Source organism: Numida meleagris, chromosome 5 (genome assembly GCF_002078875.1).
Source record: "Numida meleagris isolate 19003 breed g44 Domestic line chromosome 5, NumMel1.0, whole genome shotgun sequence".
Classification (NCBI taxonomy): Eukaryota; Metazoa; Chordata; class Aves; order Galliformes; family Numididae; genus Numida; species Numida meleagris.
Genome location: NC_034413.1, coordinates 9,068,758 through 9,083,348, shown reverse-complemented (window position 1 = coordinate 9,083,348; position 14,591 = coordinate 9,068,758). Strand labels below are relative to the sequence as shown.

Sequence of the window (14,591 nt, the reverse complement as noted above, 5' to 3'; positions counted from 1 at the left end):
TAAAAGTTGCTTTTTTTTTTTTCCCTTGAGCAGAAAGAGAGAAGTACCAGAAAACCAGTGCTGATTAGATTTGAAGTACTGAAGAGACGAGGTGAGGAGATGAACAAAAACAAACTGGTAATCTGTACCTTTACTCAACCACTATAGCCAAACCATAACCAGGTGACATTCCTTTGAAAATCCATTAGAAGAGCTGTTACAGCTGAAGGATTGTGCGTTCAATCTTTTAGCAATAAAATCCTTCATGTGCACAAACACAGGATCACATAACGCCATGAAGCATCTAAAGAAGAAGAGAAATCCTACGCTTATACATCATCCTATACCAGGTAGGAATTGGGCATATGTAACCACAACAACTCAGGTTCCTTATTATTGTTTTTCCTTCCCTCTTAGACTAAGTAAAACTAATTTTCACTGCTAGTCAAAAGAAATATATCTGTCTACATTCAACCTGTTGGAAATGTTTTCTTCAATAACAGAATATTTGCATAACACTGTTTTCCCTGTCAGGTTCACAACAGCTGTGGGACTTATTAAACCAACTTTGTGTTGAATATTTAACAGTGACTTGACTAGTCGTCTGAAAGGCCTCACGGGAGTCAGAACATATGTGAGTTAAGGCAGATGATTTAAAACACATCTCTGCCCAGATTTTGAAATCAAAATGCATTCTCCGCAAAAGAGCAAAGGCTGGTGAGCAGATGAACTGTCAAGGAACTAAGCTAATATTTTTGTGTATGTGGAATTTTTCTGGTTTAGAACAAAGGCTGTTGAGGGATTGCAAAAGCTGATACATTTCTTGATGCAGTGTTATAAATCCTTTCCCTCCTGATCAAGCCACCTGTATGGCCCAGATGTAGTTGCTTAAGCTTCCTTTCTATAAAGATACAAGATATCTAGCATGAAACACAAAGATAAGTACTTACAAAGAGAAAATGGCCCTGTGTACTTTCACTGTTATTGTGCAACATTTTGTCACAAGTAGAATGAGCAACTTGGCTGCACATGGATATGACAGGACAAAGAAAAAGGTAAAAAACACAACTATCCATGGAGCAAAAGGTTTGGAGGAATTTGACATTCATGTTTTGGGAACAAGAAAAGCCTTTGACATCGTGACAGCCCTATACCTTACAGGAAGATTTGCAAGAGGGTAGGAAGGACTCATCAAACATGCTGCTGTGAAATCTGGCTGGATGTATCCTATTTGTTATCAGCAAGATCCTCAAGAAAAGAGGCACCTCTCCAGGAAAAGAAGTCACGTGTCAGGGAAGAGACTTCCCCAAAAAGGCTGGACAAATGGAGAATCCAAAGTCTGAGAAAGGTTCTGAGGACAGCTTTGGAAATAATGATGTGCTGCTAAGAGCTGGGCTCTGGGCAGCACATGAAAGAAAGAGGAACAAGAGAAAAATGAGAGACTTACAGCTTGTTCTCCATGTAAGAATGTATTCCAAGCCTTTGGGGACCTGACAAAATAGTTTAATCACTTCCAATCCTTTTCCAAAGCATTGCCTCTACCCATTTTCCTTGCCTACCCCTGTAAAGTAAGACAATGAAACCAGCTCTCCCTCCTGCAGCTGTTGGTGTTCCCCCTGACACGCTCTCCCTGTGGGCTGTCTCTCCATAGTTCTGTCTGCAAGTCACTGCACTGGCATAGGATCAAGAACACATCTGTGTCCCAATTATACATTTTATCAGCCACAAAGTCTATCCAGTCTATCCAGATGGCAGACAGTCATCTACTGCCAATAATCCACTTCTCCTCCCAAAGCAAACTGATGACAAGTCTTCCCAGTAGTCTCTTAAAACAAACAAACAAAAAAACCTACAAAAAAAAAAAAAAGAAAGCAAAGATATACAGATATACAGGTGCTCCTGTTGTTCATTTTGCTGTTGTGATTGTTGTGGGGTTTTTTGTGTGTGTGTGTTCATTAATAAGCTATCCAGGGGAAAAAATTAAAATTTGTATCACTACTACAAAACACAGGCATTTGGTTTAAAATCATACTATTTACAAATACTTTCATTTCTGACAAATAGTAAATACAGCATCCATGGCTCCCTGTCAGGCTAAAAACAACTTTGCTGCAAGAAAAAATGTTTTCAGACTCTATCCTTGCCTTCTCATAACTACTTCCAGCCTGGTACTGGTGGTGTTAGGGAGCTTATAAACTCCCCTCCCTTCTTTCTCCTCCTTACTGCAGGAATTCCTTCAGCTCCTAGCGAAGTGCTTTTCTAGGTCTGACTGGCTTTTAGCTCTTGTAATCTTGTCACCTCTCCTTTAGGCAAAACTTCAAATGAAAAAGAGAGTCCTGGGAAACACATTTTTGGCAAGGTTAACCTGTTGTGAAACATTGCAGAACTTTGGAATTCATACACAGAGGAAAAGAACAAGCAGCATTACTGCACGGTTTTGAGAGCTGTGCAACACCACAGCTGTTTTGCTGATCTTCTGGTCTCGCACACCAGAAACAGTAGTAGCTGGGGGCTTTTAGACATGCACCCTCAATAAGTTTGCTGGTGATACAAAGCTGGAAGGAGTGGCTGACACACCAGAGGGTGGAGAGGAACTTGCTGATGTTCTACAAGGGCAAGTGCAGAGTCCTGCACCTAAGGAGGAATAATTGCATGCATCAGTGTGAGTTAGGGGCTGATCTGCTGGAGAGGAGCTCTGCAGAGAAAGATGTGGGTGTCCTGGTGGGCAACAGGCTGACCATGAGCCAGCAGTGTGCCTCTGTGGTCAAGAAGGCCAATTGTACCCTGGGGTGCATACAAAAAAAGCACAGCCAGCAGCTTGAGGGGCGATCCTCCCCCTCTGCTCTGCCCTGGTGAGGCCACACCTGGAGTATTGTGTCCAGGTCTGGGTTTCTCAGTTTAAGAAAGACAGGGAACTTCTAGAGAGAGTCCAGCAAAGAGCCAGAGATGATGTGGGGCCTGGAGCATCTCCAGTATGAGGGAAGGCTGAGAGACAGAGACTGTTCAGCCAGGGGAAGGCTGAGAGGGCATCTTATCAATACTTAGAAATACCTAATCAATGAGAGTCAAGTGTAAAGGGCCAACTTCTTTTCAGCAATACCCAGGGACAGAGCAAGGGGCAATGAGCACAAACTGGAACGTACAAAGTTCCATCTGAATTTGAAGAAAAACTTATTTACTGTGAGGATGACAGAGCACTGGAACAAACTGCCCAGAGAGGTTGCGGTGTCTCCTTCTCTGGAGATATCCAAAACATAGCTGGATGATTTCCCATGTAACCTACTGTAGGGAACCTGCTTTAGCAGGGAGTTGGACTTGACGATCTCCAGAGGTCCCTTCCAAACCCTATGATTCTGTGATTCCATATGAGATTCTTGAAATTATATTCAACTCCAGGAACAAGTTCATCGGCTCAGGTGGATGAAATAAGATACAATTTCTCACAACCTAGTGAAGCCACAGAACGTAAAAACACTTTCTTCTCTAGTTTAAAATCCTTATAAGGGTCACATACCATTTCACTTGGGAGATTTCACAGCAGCATCAGATTTTCAAGTGCATAAGTACCTGTGCTAAACCAATCCCTTTGGGACTCTCTGGTGTTGAGAAACAAACCACAAAAGTGACTGTCTCCAGGAATCTCAAAGCTCCTACTGAGAAAAAGACTGCAGGTAGCACAAAGAACAAACAAAAAACACTTTCTGACTTTCCAGGGTATGCTGGGTAGCATTGACAGGAAGCAAAGCAGCATCTGCAGAGTAAGCAGTGTGGTGCTGGCACAGGCACCCCCATACAAGCACCAGAAGCAGCAGCAAAGTGAATCTTCTAAGCAGTTCAGAACTTGAATGTGACGGTTACACTCGTGAAGCCTTTGAGTTTTCCTGGTTGACTGGGACTCCCTCATAAGCAAAGAGCAAGTGTCAAACAACTGAGTACTAAGGAATAATGCGCAATTTAAAAAAATGCACAAGTACAATCAGAAAAAAATGTTACAGCAACAGACTTTTTTATTTTTCTTCCAGCCTTGGAAAAACTCAGCACCAGAGCATTTCTTATTGAGCTTTACTGAAAATAATAAACCCATCTTGTTTTGCAGTTTAATGAAGCTGACTGTACCACACTGAAAATCATTTTTCTCGGTACAATAACAATAGATAATGCAGAATTCTCACCAAAACCACACATCAAGCATGCTGCAGCTGCCTGGTACAATATTTTCATTTCAATTTGGAGAGAATAACAATCAGGAGATGGGGAAACCTCTCAAAAAGTTTGGCTTTTTACTTTTGTTTTCGTTGCTTGATTTTCCACGTCTGTACCAGTATTTCAGGATGCAGATGCAGCAATTGCTAAGGGAATAAGTGCCCAGAAGTTCAGTTGTTGATGTAAGCAAACTTTGAACTCCAGAGAGTGATGGGAACAGTGATGGAAACATCAGAGCCAGAAATGCTATCCCAAAAGGTCTCATTATAGCTGCTAGGTGGCCCAGAAAGCGGAAGGAAGTGCTGTGGTTAAGACACAGAAGCAGACCTACAGTCAGTTCACACCTTCCAGATTGTATAAGAACACGTGTCTGAGCAGCTTAAGCATTCATCCAGACATAGCCTGAGCTTGTGAAAAGGAGGGGCTCCCTCTCCACGTGCCCAGACCACACCTCCTCAGTGGGTGTTAGGGTTCCCCAAAGCCCAGCACAGCTGCACCCCTAACTCTGTCTCTATAGCATTTAATAATAGCCAGTCATACACAGGCTTCAGAGCATCCCCTGATGGTTTGATACAAGATGCCTACTGTCTACTTTCTCAGCACTCAGGCACAGGGAGATGTGGGTAATGAGCTGCCCCTCCTCACCTGCACTGGCTCCCATATGAGAAGTCCCTACACTCTTCCACCTGAGTGTTGGTGCTTGCCCTCTGAAAGCTTCTTAGATGCTTTTTGACTTCCACATTTAATTCAGCAGCATACTTTAATAATGTGTTATTTTTCTAGGCAGGGGCCTAGAAATAACAAGTCCAATAGTTTCTAACTCAGTATAAGCTCTCCCTTGATACATTCATGAATCTCAATACTATACAGGAGGGTATGATTAGCATAAATTGCTGAAGAATATTCAGATCATTCAGGCTTCTCCAGTAGAACAAACTTTACAGTCTGAACAAGGAGACAAAGTTTGCTTAGTAAAGTATACTTGAAAATTATACTTTCCTTACACTTTTCTGAGAAAGAAGGGAGGGCTACGGAGACTTAACCAACAACTAGAAAGAAGGAAAAAACACCATGACAGCTGCTTGGGTCAGAGTGGTAAAGTAGTTCCTCATCTCTAGTCCTAGATCTCTTATGAAAGCCCCAAACTGCCTTCACAGAGGTAATGACTGACAAGTTTACCTTCCATGTTTCAGCATGCACAGAAGGGTAGAAAGCAACAAGAGAAAAGGTTGCTTACAACAGATTTCCATCGATGCCTAGTTAATTCACTAGAACCAGGCTTCTGAAAAATCGAGGCGAAGTATAGATAACTGATGAATCCAAAAGGTTTTGCTTCCAATGAATGCCACTGCCTTCACCACCCAGTTGCTGGCAGTCATCTAAGCCACAAGTGACAGTAGAATTCAATGTCACACCAACAAAAGTTTCCTACTCCTAAACTACAAGAGCTATCTAAAGCACCCATTGAGAAAAGGCTGTGATCTCCCTTCCCCTATAAAGGATAAAGCCCTCAGCACCCATCAATCAGTTTCTCACAAAAACTGCTCACTGATGGCATTTGTGACATGGTACATATGCATTTAAATTTCAGCTAGACGCATTTCTGTTTAATTAGTGTCCTAAAAGCACATACCTGAGGGATAACGTGAAGAAATGTATTTAATTCTTGATTAAATTTTCCAATAATCCAAAGTGTTATCTCTATGCCTCTTACAGCAATCTTTTATAAATAACTTAAATATTCAAAGCAAATTCTCCAATAACATGACAATTGAGGCTTTTGCATCTCTCAAAAATAAATCATATTACCCTGTACATAAAGATTGATAGATAACACTCATAAACAATAGAGACAAAAACCCCTGCAAAATTTAATGGAGCATTTCAAATGCCTGGTTAGAAAGCTAATTTTCAGACTAGCGGGCCACAAGTGGTAAACAAATTCCCAGCACAAAAATGTTTCAGATGAAAATTGCAAGAAATGAATGATGCTTATTCATGGCCACAGCAGGCTGAGAAAATAATAATTTAAAATTTCTTCCCCTCCATACTCAACCCAAGAACATCTGATTTCTAAATCAATAGCTGTCTCTGGCCAAACTGGAGTGCCTGTAGAACTTCAGACAGGTAATTACAGGTATTGGGTAGGGAACAAGAACATCAAGGGATGTTTTTCACCTCGACCTTCTCCCATTTATGTTTTATTGTAGCCTATTGGTTGCTTCATAGATCAGCTCTGGGAACAGATTTTGTCCACTACCAGATACAATATAAAGAAGAACTAATATGCCAGATACACAACTATGTGTTTTTTCAAACCTTTGAAGTTCATGGTTGAGAAGCTGGAAAGAGAGTTTCTTGTTTCATTTTAGAAAACAGAACTGTCTTTTGAAAAGGAAAAGTGAAGATGCCATCCTGGAATGAAGTAGTCTTTCACATCAAGAATACCTTGACAAGTCCCTTCATGTACATATTGAAAGGGGTATAGCGTTGCATTTCATTAGGATGCAGTAGCATGATACTAAGCAAACAATTTATTCTTCCATAAAGAAGATCCATAGGATAAATTCAGTCTAAACCAGTATCTAATTACTTTCCATTGTTACTATAAGATGTTATTACTAGAGTATTTAAGGAATTGACTGAGCTGTTCCCTTATTCCAATTTCTTAGGGCTTTTACTAAAAAAAAAAAAACTCAGCTGAAAACCTAGTAGTTTCTTTCTAAAGAAATATGAAATATAAAAGCCTAATAGCTTCTTAAAATCTTTTGTATTTACTATGTTCCTTTTGATAACAAGTACTTTTTTCTTCAGATATGTATGTGTTTAGTTATGCGTACTATAGTTAAAATACTTTTCTTATAGCTACTGTCAGGGTACTTACTGCCATAGCTGTTCAAGAGAGTTTGTAGACCTTTACGCAAGTTAAAACATCTAAATGCATATAAGACTTATAAATCTTCCTCCAGTTTCCTTTGTAGAGCACGAAGCTCCCACTAAGCCTTTCTTTGCAAAGAAGCAAGTTCAGTTATAAGACCTTCCTGAGATGATGGTACTTTGTGCTAGAAGAGGATGTGTTTTATCAACTGGATACATTTAGTTGCCTCTGGTGCTCACAGCTCTCTCAGGCAATGAGTCAAAATTTGCATTTTAACAGAAGTGGGTGCTTTATTGGGAAGCCACTGCTTAAGAACTCTTAAGTAGGTTTCTGACTATTATTTATTTTATTTCAATGTATTACTTCCTTTACAGTCTCTTGTTAAAGAGATGTATCATGCTTCTGTCAGTCAACCTAAATAACACCTGTACTTTTTGCAATCAGTTGTAAAAAGTTACTATATTAAAACAAACGTGATAATCAGCCTTGCAGGGTAAATGTCCCATCTCCTCTGCACTGATGGAATAGCACAAAACTGGCTGAAAATGCCTTTTTAAATGATCACCTGGAAACTGCTTGTGCAAAGCAGATTTTACTCTGCAGGATAATTTCTTCTAACAGGTATCTGCAGTGTAAAGCTTATAGTAGTCGTATGGCATCTGTAAGTCTGTAATTGTGTGTGCTACCCTGATAATAAAGGCAATGCTCCCAGAGCATCCAGTGGAGGAAACAGAAGAGCAGAGAGGACAGTTGTGCTGTATAACTGCATGTAGAGTTGCTCCTTAGTGTGAATTCGCTTGACAGATTAAGCATTGCTGATATTTTTATGTTTACTTTCATTCATATTTTCTTTTTTTGCTTTTTTGTTTTTAAATTAAAATTTCCTTTAACCCAGCTCTTATCTTTCTGACAGATGGGGGGTGGAGGATACAGCTGTAATTCCAGAGAGTATTGCCCTGGTGCCAAGCGCAGCCCGCTTTGCTCAGCTCAAGCTGCAGCTTACAGAAGACTCCTGCCCATTATCTCAGTGATCAAAAGGACAACCTGCCAAACCCAGAAGTATGAAGAGGACTTGCAGCATCCTCCTGTTGAGTAAATTCTTCCCACTGACAAAATTCTTCATGCAATATTTTTTTAAGAATCAACGTACAATCCAAGGAAGGGATATAACATAGCAAGCTTATGTGATAGGCCTTTTGCTCTACTGAAGTCATTTTCACTTTCATCTCTCTATGGAGCACTTTTTACAGAACTTTGCCTTGAAAGCAAAGCAATGGAAGCATGAAGGTTCTTACTGAGTGTGAGAAAACAGCAGTGGGTGATAAAGTAAGGCTAACACATGGCACCAGGCTGTTTCAGAAAGCAGAAAGGTCCCAGCCACGTGGTTCTGACCAAGGACCACTGAGAAGAAGGACACAGCAAGTCAAGAAATAGCCATTTCTGCTCGTCTTAGCTCCTTGCACTATTTATCATCTCTTACTTCTCACACAGACTGCCCTCCCCATCACAGCTACTTTCTCACCTCAGTAACTGCTTTTGCATGTGTGTGTTTTTCTGTCACCAAGCAAAACAGACTCATTAGAAACACACTGAAGCAATGAGGTTATTTCCATAGGCAGCAACATACTGTATTCAGATTTGTCAGCTTGATAATCTAAAACCAATAAGGCTTTGATGAATGGCTGGCACAGACTTACTAGAAGAGGCAGCTGCTCTCTGAGGGATTTTGGTGCAATAGTGAGGGGAAACACAGGCTTGCTGGGATAACAAGGAGCAGGAATCAGCCTCATAAACCTCATCACCAGCCTGCTTTTCTGAGTGAGGGTGAGAGTGGCAGAGATGAAACAGAGAGTGCATTTTCCTCTAAGAGTGCTAACCCACATCACCCCAGCTGCACCACAGGGGTTGCTTACAACCTCATGGCAAAGAATGCCTGGGCAGTAGGGATGCAGGCATCTCCTGTACCTCCAGCTGAGCTCACCACAGGCGAGGAACGGCCCCATCTGGTAACAGCCCATCTGTGGCTGGAAGCTTCCCTACAGGACTTTGAATGCTTTTACAGCATTCCAGCAGCAGGGACTCTTTTCCTGCTTTTTTTTTTTTTTTTTAAAAACCTGTACCACTCACACCAGGGGACCACAGCAGAGTGGTCCTCCATCACAAGAGATCAAACCCCACTCGCTTGCTTTCCACTGCAGCTGCATTTCTGATCTTCGCAGTAGCAGCTGCACTCCCTCTTCTGTTTATTTTAACCTTTTGTGGAAGAATACATTTGTTTTCTTCACAGATATGTTTTATAGGTAAGGATAATACAGTCACTTATAACCAGGACTGAACACTCACAGGCTAAAGATGGTTTGTGTATGCAAAATTAGAGGCACTGACTCACCTTAAAAATTAACCCAGCCTACAATTAGCAGCCAATCTAATGTAATAAACAAGCCTCGCTTGTCTAAAGCAAAGCTTCTCTTACTGAGTTACTCTACTCTAAATTTACAAAATCCTTGGCTGTTACAATACTTTATTTTTTGTTAACAGTACGAAATGTGACTGATTTTGAAGGCTCTGAAATCCTTCATTCTTCTGCTGAAGTCTACCTTATGCACTCTTTACATCCAAGAAGTCTCTCTTGAACCAATACACATAAGTTTCATTTCCTTTTTCCTTTAATTCAAAACATCTCTAACTACAGCTACAAGAAAATATAAGTACAACATCAAAAAAAGCACACTTTGAGTGAAATACTGAATAGCTAACAGTGGAATAACTGCCTATATTTATGAAAGACATTCTCTTCCTTTTATGCTGCTTTTTTTTTTTAAATTAGGAGACATTTCACTTCCAAAAACTTTTAAGACATAGTCTACTAAACTGAGACATTATAATCATATTTGCAGATTGCAGGTGACAATTGCTACAGCAGTCTTCTAAACCAGTCATTAGATTCCAACTGACAGAACCCAGGACAGAAAAAGGTAACATGAACATCCAACAAGCCATTTTGTTTTAAACAGTCCTTCTATAATTACATCCCATATTCACACACATTTAGGTCTGAACACCATAGGCTGTTATTGCTAAGCAAGACAAAGAAACAATGACTTTTAGGGGTTCAGAAATAGGGCTGCTGCTTACTTCACTGCAAGCCAGAGATCTTTAAAAACATGCATCTATGGGAAGAAAATTCAAGAAGAAACTCATGAGCAGAGGTAAGAAAAAGGCTACAGAAAATAGGAATCAGCTTTCCTTAGTTCAGATTACTGCCCTTTTTCTGTGGGCTGCTTAAAGACAGCTAATTTGGACACCATCTGGGTAAAGGACCCTCCCTGAGAGCTGCAAATTCAGCTGCTGCTCTCACCTCCTAGCTCACCCCCAAACTCTGCAGATGTTTCTGCTCTGGCAGCTATGTTGCAGAGAGGACAGCCTGTCCTCGTGGATGCATTTCCTCTGGGAAAATAATAGGACCTCTCTATTGCCATAAAATGGTTAAGGACTGCATCTGATTGTTAAGGATATCTTGCAACTTCATGCACAAGTCATGAGATTGAAATTAGCCACAAGTAGTTTGCATGCAGAGCTACTGTACTAGCAAGACTTCATTTTTAATTATAAACAGAATTAGTTCATACACTGTTCTGCAAAGATTTCAGTGTTTGCTGCAATACAACAAGGTGATGAACATCACTGGCTCCAATTATCTATTTTTTTCAGTAGAATAACATCTCGATGACTGAATTAAACAGGACGAGATGGTTTGGAAGTGTGCTTTTTCTTAAAACCACCTTCCCTCAAATCTCCAGACTTCTTTCATTAAAAACTGGCAAATAATAGTAAATCTCAAAGTTGTTTCTTACCCTTTTATCCAGCCCCAATTACCTGGTCTAATAGGACAGTGCTGTAGCTGTTTCTAAGTTCTGATGGAAAGTAATCTCCTAGATCATTTTTAGATTTTAGCATATTGTTTAAATCTTAATTAGATCTTGTTCTTAGTGATTTACTAGCTTGGTGACATCTGACCTTTTCCCACTCATCTCTGAGACTGAATCCAACTTTTACAGGCTAGATTATTGCTCTACTATAAGCTATTCTTTATTGTATTAAATGATTTTTCCTCCTACATGACAGTACAACACGATCCAGAAGGGAGCTGAATTAATCTAATATAGGGACTACTAAACAGAGTATTCTGTGCCTTCCTGCCTTATCTTCTAGCTTGTCAGTAGATAAGGCTATCTTGGAAAACAGATCCAAGGACGCATCTCATGGCTTGGCTACACTAACAGGACTCCAAACATAGCAAGTTTATCTCATTATTCCTACCTCCAGCAGCTTGGCTTAATCCTTCTCTAGCAGTCCCCTGTACGCCCGTTCTTGGCCAGGGCTTAGTATGCACTGTGGGCTGACAGACATTTACTAGAAGGGCAGGAGGAAACAGTGCCCAAGAAGAAATGCTTATTACTCAGTGAGTAATTTTTCAACCAAGCAAGGGGCAACTGCTCTTCTGCATGCTGAGGTCAGCATCAGCAGCCATTTGTATATTTGTTTAGTGTCAACTGGACTCGCTCTTAGCGCTTCATATTGTTGTTTCATTACAGAAACATGAGCAATTATTTTTTTCATTTCCAGCAAGTCAGTCCTATCACAAGGCACTGTTAGAGATGTGCGTGCAAAATTCAGTCTGTATTATAGCCTGGCTTTGAAACCACTGGGTATTTTTCCTGTAGGATTATCTTTGCCACATAATTGCCAGGTACCACACAAATTACTTGATGTGCCACAGGATATCTAGGTATAACCTAGGCAACAGAGCAGGAGGGCCCCTCTACTTTCCTGTCTGAAAAAAAAAAAAAAGTAAAAAAAATGATTACCAGTTCGACTATTTCCATTTATCCAGAGGGATGACGACAAGGAGAGAATTGCCTACTACTGAAAAAAGATTTTAAGTATATACCATGCAATTGTTAGCTTTGTTTACCCAGGAACAAGGCCACGTAATTTAGTAAGTTACATGCAGTGTAATTGGATGGTTAATACAAATATACTCTTAAGCTGAAATGTCCAAATGAAGGAGGAAAAAAAAATAATGGTTCTCACAGAGTTTATTTTTCCAAAAAAAATAGAAAACAGAACAAGGAGAGGTTGGTTTCATTTTTCTGACTATTTACTACTTACAAGCTTTCACTTTTCTAACACAGACCAACTTTTACCAAAACAAGTCAATGCTTCAATTTTATAAACATTGAGAAGAAAGAGTTCAGCCCTTTTAAGCAGATCTTGTACATTTACAAAATTAGAAAATAGAACATTCTAGTACAATTTTTCTCTGACATTATCTTAAGGGAAGTAATTTCCAGTGAAGCTTCCAGCTTGCTGGAAGCCAGATGACCATGCAGCCCAGGTCAAGGGCAAAGGGCTGTGCTCACTACTCAGGAGATGGAGCAGAGATGTCACCAACAGACTGATGTTGCTGGAGCTTCTACAGCTTTTCTTGACCTCTCCTGCCTGTTTGCCTCTTCCACTAGGATCTCACCTACAGCTCTCTCATTCTCTATATATGCACATCAGCAGCATACTGCAAGCAGTTGAAAAATAGTCTTGTTCACCTGCAGTCAGATCAGATGCTGGGTGCCCTGTTTGAGCTAGAGCAGAAGTTCAAAAGAACAGTATTTGAGCTCCTTTTATAATATTAACTGCCCAGGAAAAGTCATCCAGTCACTGCAGTTCAGGGTTTTTCTATTAAAATATCACCCTAATGCATCTCCAGGAGCTCAAATTATATGAAACTAGAAAATTTAATTCTTTATTCTTCAAATGTGGAAATTAGAAACTATTGGAGTAGAGAAAATAATTCCAGCATATAAGACGACAGGCATTTCTGGCATCACTAATTACAGAACAAAGTCTAAAAATAAACAAAAGTATTTTAAACTCAAGGACAATGCCAACTATTAGCAGAATTACTATTTCCACACACTATAATTACTGAAAAATTCAGTTCAAGAAGTCTAATGAAATCTAACCCTTATTATCCAAGGGGTTTTGTTTGTTTGTTTTTCTCTGCCAATTCTTAGCTTTGTTTAACAGCACTCAAAATGTTACATTTTAATTTGTGAAAGGTCAGTTCCTGAGCAGGACAGGACTTCACCATTAAATTTGCCAGGGCTTCAGGTACATTGCGTTCATGTAGGTGATCTGACATCACTGAGAAGACTCAAGGCCACTGACAGAGAACTTGTGGGCAAGAAGAAACAAAATAAATTATTCCCTATTAAGGGTTTCTGGTGGGCAGCACGATTGGGCTGCACAAGAATGTAGGATGCTCTCCCAAGATAGAAGAGTTTTAAAACTCTTTCTTATCCAACTAATCTCACAAACATCTGGTGGTATTGCTTAGTAAAATCTAAGCCTCAACAAGGTCTCAAGCCTCTGATTATTTTAGGTGGGGATTTTAAGGGAAGACAATTTCAGTCCTATTTTAAAGAAAGTCAACAATCTGACAACACAACAGATCGGATGGGTCACTGACTTCTCAGAACCCAGAAATAAAGGAGAATGTAAGAGATGACAGAAGGGTTTGCAGAGTCAAGTAGCCTCTAAGAAAAATGCCAGATGAAGTGAGACAGGAAAAGATTCCACAGCTCTGCAATTTATAGTCACAAAGAAGGACAATATTATTTAGAATTTTTACAAAGCAAATGAAATGACTGGAGAGGTCAAGGAGGAGAAGTGTGAAGAAGGCCATGATTTCTCTACTAGTCAGACAAATTAAGAATTAGTTGAAACTTTCCTGTATAAAAGCTTACTTGTAGCAGAAGATTCCCTTCCCCTTCCTCCCTACTCCCAAACAAAATCATCATCTGGCAAAACTTTCTGAAATTTCTTCCAAAACTTCATTAGAGACGAGCAATAGAGGCTTCCTGATACAAGAGATTTAAACTTCCCTTAATTCTATGATGAGGAATGTACAAAAGGGTAGTATCTTCTGTAATTCACCAGGAGTAATATGATATACCATTTATTAATAAAAGGCTTTGGTTTTCAAGAATTTTCAAATAATATTTTCTCATGAGAGAAACACATTTTTTCTGCTATCTATTGTTTATAGAAAAAAAAGCTATGCCGCTGGATTCTTGATTTCCCACCTGCCTAACACCTACAAATGATGATGCGTGTTTTGTATTTACTCTAGTTTGCTAATTAAATAACTTTCTAGTGGGTAAAGACACAAAGCCAGCAACAGTCCTTTCCGTGCTTTGCAGCAGGGAGGCAGCATAATACACTAAAATCTGAACACAGTTAAAGTAATTACCTTCTTAGATCTTAGACTAGATTCAAAAACATATTTTGCTATACATTTACACAGCCTACTGATGCTGTGTTTACAGATTTCTGTTACTAAAACAGTGCTTGAACTTACCTCACTAGACGTGATGTAGGCATTGGGTAAGCACAGAGATTAGGAGTTGAGTTCACCACTCAACTTTCTGCCAGAAAAATAAGCAGCAATAATACTTGGACATAGGTAATGGCA

At 39.8% G+C, this 14,591-nt stretch overlaps 2 long non-coding RNA genes across 2 annotated transcripts in view; one reads left to right on the top strand and one right to left on the bottom strand.

Annotated features, from left to right (window-relative positions):
- LOC110400042 overlaps nt 1-436 on the top strand; it is an 86,194-nt gene extending 85,758 nt beyond the window's left edge. Inside the window, exon 5 of the long non-coding RNA XR_002439559.1 lies at nt 34-436. This is a non-coding gene — a long non-coding RNA (uncharacterized LOC110400042). The remainder of the gene's footprint in view (nt 1-33) is intronic.
- Nucleotides 1-14,591, bottom strand: part of LOC110400041 — a 178,471-nt gene that overhangs the window by 110,384 nt on the left and 53,496 nt on the right. The window lies entirely within an intron of this gene.